Genomic DNA, 8,019 nt, shown 5'->3' on the forward strand with positions numbered 1-8,019 from the left:
GTTCTCATGACCAGAGACATTTTTTTAAGATAAGGTGCATGGTTGGGGTTAGTGGCAGTGTTAGGGTTAGCATGCATTACTAAAGTGGAGAGGGGAGCTTCTACCCTCCCCATCCATCCATCTTATTAATGCATGGTAACCCTAACTTGGCTCCTGACCCAACCCCAAATATGCACTTTACTTTAAAAAAAAAATTCTATAACAATACCTGTACACAAGACAGTTCCGACACTCACCACATGCAGAAACACACACACACACACACACACACACACACACACACACACACACACACACACACACACACACGCGCACACATGCACACACATGCACACACACCGCACACACCGCACACACACACACACACACACACACACACACACACACACACACACACACACACACACACACATATACACACATATATATATATATATATACACAAACACAACACACCAAATATATCCTCCTATCTTACCCTTACTCTAACACTAACCCATACTCACTTGCATATATAGTAAATCTATTCTCCTACCTGACCCTTCTCTAACCCTAATCTGCAAACACTTACACATATATTAAATCTATCCCCTATCCCCTTACCCGACCCTAACTCTAGCCCTATTTTACACAGTCTTGCATATACACTAAATCTACTCCCCCCCCCCACACACACACAGAAACTCCCAACCAAAAAAGCACAATTCTCAACCAAACGGACAGTTGCTCAATCAGATGTTCACACAGACAGCACTACAGTTCACTTTGTTGACCAAGTAAGCATTGGAACAAGTGAACTGTAACCATGCATCTATACCATTGCATCCTGGTTTGATTGCTTGCACTCCTTGGCCATCTTGGTGTCTCTTCATTTCCATCTCCCCAGCCTGAATCCTGGCTGTCCAACAGGTGTAGCTCATGGAATTGTGGGGGGGAGGACAACAAGATGGGTGATGTGGCATTAAAGCTTGCTCCCACTTCTCTCTAACTGGTTCCTCCTGTCCAGACATGGTAAGTGAACCCAGCTTATCTCGATCAAAGTCAGAATTCCAGTTCCTTGTGTCATACAAACAGAAATGAGTGTCAGAGACTTCTGGCAAGCTTAGGCTTTGCATCCATGAGACATTTGTTGTATTAACACATATAAAGTGAGGATGGTGCTGATACCTTGAGAATTGGAGTGCTAAAGAACAACCAAAGAGCAACTGAGATATATAAGCAAAAAAAATATGTAAAGTTATTCCAGTTGCTTTTTTTTACTATAACACAAGGCCAATGTATACACAAGATACTTGCATTAGGGAAATAACTTCTCCAGCATGTGTTGCTAGAAGTGACACCCCTCTAAGAAAGTTAGTCATATTAATATTTCAAGGATACTTAAAGGACAAAAACAATTAAACAGCCTCAACTTCCCACCTCATTGCAGTAATGAGAATAACATCACTGCAGTACCTGGATGTTGCATATAGGTGCTCACCTCAAGATAGTTATTTCTATTAGGGTGGAAGACAAGAGAAATTGATTTAACAGTTGTCTTTGTCAGCTGATACAGGCTGCTGCAAACCTATTGGCTGTGGGGCTTTCCAAGAAAGGATAATAATCAGTGGCTAAATGGAAGGTATTGGGGGGAGGGCATGTGAGTGATTCAGGTCAGTAAATTAGAGATGAAGCCCCTCAGATTACCAGGATGAAACCTTTCCAATGTCAGTGGTCCTGTTAGTGTACTTAGTCCGTCTTGCTATAAGCCAGAATTGCTCCAGTGCTGGCAAAACTTGTTGAACATACTTACTGACTGGGTTTTACTTTACAGTGTATTACAGTATAGCTGTCTGACTGTATTCAATGCCCATGTTCTCTACTATTTATTTATTTGTTTATATTTTAAAAGGTTCTGTTTGTTTTGCTCTTTGAAGACCTTCCATTGATTACTCACTGTATGGAGTAGCTTGGAATAGTTTGGCGTTGTCAGGCAATCCATTATTAATGCTTTTTTATTTTAAAAAGTTTTGTTTCCTTTGCTTTATTGAAGTCCTCCCCGATTAGTTACCATTAGGAATGGATTAGACTTATTAGGTAGTCCCTTGCTACTGCTTTGCTGTTTAAGATGCACATGAGTAAAGGTCATGAGTATCAAAGTGGTCATGTATCGTATGTGTTCTCAAAGATGCAAATTTGTGTCTTTCTATCAACATAAAACACTTTCTCTATACAACCTACTCCCCTAATTCCTACTGCACCTTAAATAGTCAGTGGTTGTGCAAAAAGGGTCCGATTTGCACTAGGTGATACACTGCTCCAGACTTAGATTGTTTGTTTTATACAGATAGCACCACCAGTAAATCAACTACATACCTTCTAGACACAGCTCCCATTCCACTCACACATTAATAAGCACCTGAAACAATACTTTTGCACTTTCCAACTGTCTCTGTAACCAGCCTGGTTGAAATGAGCATGCAGAGACAATTTAACAATTGTCTCATATTTACTGACAACCACCTACTACTCAAACCAGCGGACACAGTGTGTTAGAGATGTAATTATGCAATGTTATTGGGGGGAAAGGTCTCATACGATGCCATGACAAATAACAAGCAGGTTGGCAATACCACAAATCCACCTCACTTAACAAAGCAAGGACACTTCAGACCATACACATACCTTCATATGCTGAGGTTCTTAAAAACCCACCTAAACCACAAAGGCCTCCAAAAAGTAACATAAGAAACAAGTATCTTCAGCAACCTCATAAACACACTGCACAGGCAGCACCCACCATGAAACATAGATATAAGAGTCATAATGTCTCAATTCAAAAATCCATAAGGCAAACCTCCACACATTCTAATATCCTAGTCATTGGTGAGTCATACCAATGCACTACTCACCAGGTTGTGCAAGGAGAGGCTCACAGTCATGTATCTATCAGGTGCCAGAATGTGCCACTTTATGCAAGCACTCGAGTCCTTCCACCAGAGTTACACATATGACAGTCATAGTACACATGGATGTAAATTACTTGAGACATACATGCATTGACTATATAAACAGAGACACAATGGTGCTCTCAGAATATGTGTCAGAGGCTAGTATGAACCTAGCCTTGAGTAACATTTTACCATCACTGAGAATGATGCCACAATGCATACAAAAGATTATTGTTTTCAACAACTGGCTTAGCATATGGTGTCATTTAAAGGGAGCTACGATATGTATCAGCCTGGGAGGAGATGGTAGGCAGTCCTAACTTCTTTGTCAGGGATGGCCTGCATCCCTCCCTCAAAGGCTTTCATATATTATCTAAATCCTTGTCCACACCCCATAGTGTCTTTTTTAGGCAAAGTCAGTTTTCTAAAGCTTCCAACATGGCAAAAGAGAATCAGGATAACTTTGAGATATTTCTGTTCAATACTAAGATTCTTAAAAAACTTCCACTCCCTGCAAACACTCTTTACCATGGAAATATTGATATATACATCATCACAGAGACCTGGTTCAAGACCAACAAAAATACTTCATCACTGGAGGGTTTCAATGTCTATCAAATGTTTAAGCCAATCACATGAGCTGAAGGCACTAAAGGTGGTGGTATCACCATATTCTTAAAGAAATGTCACCTCCAGACTTGTTAGACAAAATAATGATGTGGAACTCCCCTACATTCAACTTACTATTAACAAAACCCTTTATCACATCATAGCTAACTATAGGACCTCCCTGAATCCCTCTCTGCCCACACTTCCTATGTAACTGGTATGGAGTCCCTGTGTATTACATCAAACACCATTGTCCTAGGTGACGTCAACCACCTTTCCATAAACTAGGAGGCTTATAAATCCTCAACTATGTATGGCCAGAAATGTCTGGACTTCATCAATACAAACTCTCTGGACTAGTTTGTCTACTCTCCAACCAGGCTGAAAAAATCCTGGATTTAGTCCATAACCAATATGGAGCAGCTTTGCTCATAACCAATTGCATCTTCTTCCCTGGTCAAATGAGTCCATCATACCACAAATGAGTCATATTCACCACAAGAAGTATGAAGTAACTTCTGATACTTTGATATTCAGAGGTTATACAAAGGCTTATCCACAAAAACTGGGAGATGACCTAGTTATATTCAGATGTCTCTTCCATCCTAATAACCCCCACTGCTTACGCAGAATCCTGCACACATGTAAATAGCTACACAGACACATCTGTTCCCCCTCAGAAATAAATACTATGCCAAATTCAGAAATAAACCTCTGTGGTGAAAATGTAATATAAACAGACTCTAATATAACAATAAAAAAACTCATTGCATGCAAAAGTAAATTTAACCCTCAAGATGCCAAAAATGGTCATATTAAACTAAACAAGGAACTCCAGACCCTAATCAAATCAACCAAAGCCAGATATGATATAAAAATAGCCACTCAGGCAAAGGATAACTACAAATCATTTTTTAACTATATTTTAACCTCATAAACAAAGCCCAGTCCTGTGCAGAGTTAATAGTAAATAATATTACATACTCGAACCCAGAACACATTGTCAATCTAGTAGCAGACACATTTAGCTCAAATATCACGCCCCTCTCTCCTCTAGTATTCTCAGATCATATACCTGCTTCTACATCTCCTCAAATCTCCCAAAAACAAACTCTCAAGGTGCTATCCAAGGTCAAGAACACTACTTCTATGTGACTGGATACAGTACCAGGCTGCCTACTGGTCATCCTGAAACAACTTGTCAGACCCCCTACAGTGGTTATTCAATATCACCCTCTAAAAAGATCTTGTGTTGGATGATTGGAGGACAGCAACAGTCATACCCTTGCACAAAAGTGAAATTTCAAGAACCCACACAACTATAGACCCATACGCCGGACTAGCCCATCTGTTATGCTATGGAAAGCATCTTTATGTAATTAACAAATAAGGATATAGGTAACATACAGACTCTCATCTTGAGTGGATTTTTTTCAACAGCTGATCTCACCTACTGAACCTGGTTGACTTCTTTGAAAAGGTTACTGCAATGGATGAGGGCAAACCAGTACACACCACATAAAGAGATATCTCAAAAGTGTACAACACTATTCTACACTCAGGTATCATAGATAAAGTTTCCTAGCTAAATGTAAATCCCTACGTAACTTATTGAGTAGCAAATTGGCTCACAAATAGAACCTGGATAATAAAGGTGGGTGGCTGTGCCTCTTCCAAATGACCTGTCACTAGAGGTATACTACAGGGTTCAGTCCTTGGACCACTCCTCTTTGATATTTACTTTGGAGGTCAAAGCTAATGTTAAGGGTTTGAGGCTGGCCAAGTTTGCAGATGGCTGTAAACTTGGTGCCATCCTAAACTCCTCAGAGGGCACCATGATCCTCCATGAGGGTCTCTCCTAAACCAATAGCTGGTGGAAAAACAATGGACTAAAAGTAAATGCCAAGTACAGTGCCCCAACTGACCCTATCCAGTAGGGCATATTATTATGCATTCACATGTCCAGTGGTGGCATAAATACCTGCTTAAGGGATCTTAATCACTTCTGCAACATACACAGAACATGATGGAGGTATAGGCATGTATTACAGAGAATTCCACTTCTGTGGGACTGTCTTCCACCCCACATAAAGCAAAGTACTACTTTTACTCTATTCAAATGTAATTTGGATGAATGGATGGGTAACTGCAAATATAACTTTGCCCCCCGGTTTAGCCTATTTTCCCTCACAGATAGGGGCAACATGTAAATGTCCCAACACATCCTTGTTCTGCCCACCTCTAGGTTGTTTGTACACAAAATATAAGGGATAAAAACTACCATGGTTATGTAAGTCTAGGCTTATTAAGATCCTCACAGATTAATACCTAGTAAGTATTTATAAACCTGTGAACCTATAGGAAAAACACACAAAAAATGGAAATTCACTATTATTTTATTATTCAGTGCCATAAACTTCAATAACAAATCAGATGAAGCAAGTATAGTTCTGTTAAGCAATAACATTGATCTCTTATTTGTTACTGAGAAATGGTTTAATGATCTAGCAATGCATCATACTGGTTTTACTTCTTTTTAAAAATGTAGAAATGTATCTGTTGCAGGGGTGTGTGACTAGTATATTTATTAGGAATAATAGGTGAAATTCTTCTTCTTACCTTTGAAAACACTGGGAACAGTCTGTCTCCAAATGTTAAGCTATTCAAATATAGACTGTTTTTAGAAGAAAAACAAAAAAAAAATGCAGGACAAAGCACTTGAAAAATCAGGAATCTTCAGCTATTCAGCCCTTTAATAGAGAAGAGAACAAAATACAGTGCCACATTGAGGAAATGAAGTAAAGCGCTTTCTGTCTGGTGCAATGACCAAACTTCTTCAGACAACAAACAGCAGGCACAAAAAACAGTTATGTTTCTAACCACACAAGAGAACTCCTCCCTCTACCCCCTAATTACACAATTATCCAATACAACACAAAAGCACTGTATTTTGTTCTCTTGTCTATTAAAGGGCTGAATAGCTGAAGATTCCTGATTTTTTTAAGTGCTTTGTCCTGCATTTTTTTATTTTTCTACAGATTGTGGTGTTGGTTTGACTTTCTTTTTAGAAGAACTCAGCGGAGTTGGACTAAACAGAAACGCTCTTAACCAAGAGAGTTTTATCTATCTCTAAAAATGTTTTCAGAGAACATCGTTAATATAAATAGCATTCTTAGTACTATAGCTTAAGCACAGTGATTCAAATTAGGCATAGTTTATGCATTAAAAATATAAGACATGTGACATTGCCTATGGCCACTGTCGACTGACAAGTGCCTGAAAGAATGAAAGGCAGTAGTAGATAGTGGTAAAAGAAAATATGTTATTTATTTCGATAAATGAGGTGAACGAATGAGTGGTGTAGAAACTGTCATGAGGAGTGAAGAATAATTACATTTAGATGTGTAAGGAGAGAGAATGGACCAGATATGGATGAATAATGAGGGCAAAAGGACACTGTGTGAGGATTAGTTATAAAAAAGAAGGTAGCAAAGAATGAAGGAAGTGTAGGATGGGATAGGTAGGGTCATGTCAGAATGTAGAGGAAAGTGGAAAGACTAGTTGTATTAGGTGCTTTTTACTTAAAGGGCATGTAGTAAAATGGTAGGCTTTACAATTTCCAGGTGTAGAGCATTGACAAAGTCAAGATTTAGTTAAGGTGTCATAGTTTGGATAGCTTTAGAGAGATTATTAAATGATGGGTAGTTATTAGGTTTGTAGATACTGTGTGGTGAGGAGTTGAGAATATACTAGGTATTGTGGTAGTTGTAGCCATTGCAGTTATTGTAGGGCCAATGTTGAGTTTTGTAAGGGAGGTTTGCAGTGTATTTTTCAGTTTGTTGCAGCACTGCTCCAGCGAGCTTGATTGAGAAGTTTATATGTTAGTAAATATGGAAGATGCATAGACTAGTGTGGCAAGGAGGAATCTTAAGGTAATATTCTTCCTGGCAGGGTCTGATAGGTAAGACTTGGCCCTACATAGGTAGCTCAGGTGTTGGCATTTTTTTTAGCAATGTGTTGAATGTGAGTCAAATTTCATGTGATCACCTATGTACACCCCTAGCAATTTTGTATATGGCACAAGTTCAGTGCCCATGTTTTTGGCTGAGGTTATGGAAAATGTTAATTTTTGTCATTGAGAAGTGTTTTATAGTGAAGACTACTAATTTGTTTTTACCAGGGTTGAGCTGGAGTCTAAAGTCCTTTTTACTAAGGATTCAATTCAGGTAAAGGATTCCTGGGTAAGGTGTTGCAGTTTAGTTAGGTACTTTGTAGAGCAGGTCAGGGTGGAACCATTGGCACTTTGTAGAATGGTGGCTTGTTTGCTTGCATTATGGAGGTCATTGAGGAATATATTAAACAGTATAGGGTTGATAATGGATCCTTGGGGGACACCTGCAGATACAGGAAGAAAGGAGGAAAACTTATTTTTGCCATTTTACTGCTTGGGATCTGTTGCTACCAGGTGAGAGTTGGGTTA

The sequence above is a fragment of the Protopterus annectens genome, chromosome 2.part0 (genome assembly GCF_019279795.1).
Source record: "Protopterus annectens isolate FY-2018-M chromosome 2.part0, PAN1.0, whole genome shotgun sequence".
Taxonomy (NCBI): domain Eukaryota; kingdom Metazoa; phylum Chordata; order Ceratodontiformes; family Protopteridae; genus Protopterus; species Protopterus annectens.